Raw genomic sequence first — 875 nt, 5'->3', positions numbered from 1 at the left:
TAAATCTTGCTGAGTTCTAAGGAGGCCTTCCGTGTCGAGACTCATCTTCTCTGCCGTGTGAACTTCAACGCGTATCACTCACCACCACCACGTGAATCGCGGCAAAACGTGCACCGGAATGTCTATCCGGCTCGAAGGACCAAAAATGTTTCGTCCGCGATTAAGAATTGGGAGAAGTGAGGATGCCGAGAAGGTAGCGACGGCACAGAGTTCAAAAAATTAAACGCGAATTACACAAAAGACGTATATTTACACAATATATACAAAAACCGAAATTTCTCGTGTCGCGCGGACAACTTCCCGAACTGTTCGAACGACTCGGCACGATCGATAGTCGTACAGACGTGTAGCTAGTGCCGAGGGATGGAATTGAGCTCGTAAGAAGCCTTGCCGTCGAGACGCAATCACTGTTCCGTGAAAAAAAGGCGCGCTAAGCGCGAAAAAGCGGAGTTATATAGTCCGCTGCGGGCCGGATGTTTTTCGCAAGAACGGAGTTTCAGCAAAACAGGGCTGATCAGCTGTTGTTGTTGCCAGACAGCTGCCAATCAGCTGTTTTCGCTGAACGTGACTCACCTTGTATGGAATGTGTTTTTTTTTCGTGTTTTTTGGTTAATTTAGAACAAAAATAATAAATTAAAAGGGAAAAATAATGCTTATTAAAGCCATCGCAGTAATTAGAGCATAAATAACACAAACTTTATTAATAGAATGAAAACTGCAAATAATACATAAGTTTTGACTCTTGGTTTAGTAAAGTTTCTTCACGCTCTAATTATCAAAATGTTGCGCTCGAATAAAGAATCAGTCACTGAGCATGCACTAATCTGTTCTCTCTGCTGAACTCTTATACACATCTCTGAGCGGGCTGGCAAGGC

General features: G+C 43.3%; 1 protein-coding gene across 1 annotated transcript in view; it reads right to left on the bottom strand.

Annotated features, from left to right (window-relative positions):
• LOC105455029 overlaps positions 1-875 on the bottom strand; it is a 13,725-nt gene that overhangs the window by 3,874 nt on the left and 8,976 nt on the right. The gene's annotated exons all lie outside the window — the stretch shown is intronic.

The sequence above is a fragment of the Wasmannia auropunctata genome, unplaced genomic scaffold, assembly GCF_000956235.1.
Source record: "Wasmannia auropunctata unplaced genomic scaffold, wasmannia.A_1.0 LD335960.1, whole genome shotgun sequence".
Taxonomy (NCBI): Eukaryota; Metazoa; Arthropoda; class Insecta; order Hymenoptera; family Formicidae; genus Wasmannia; species Wasmannia auropunctata.
The sequence above is the reverse complement of the archived record's forward strand: the minus strand, read 5'-3'. Positions and strand labels throughout refer to the sequence as shown.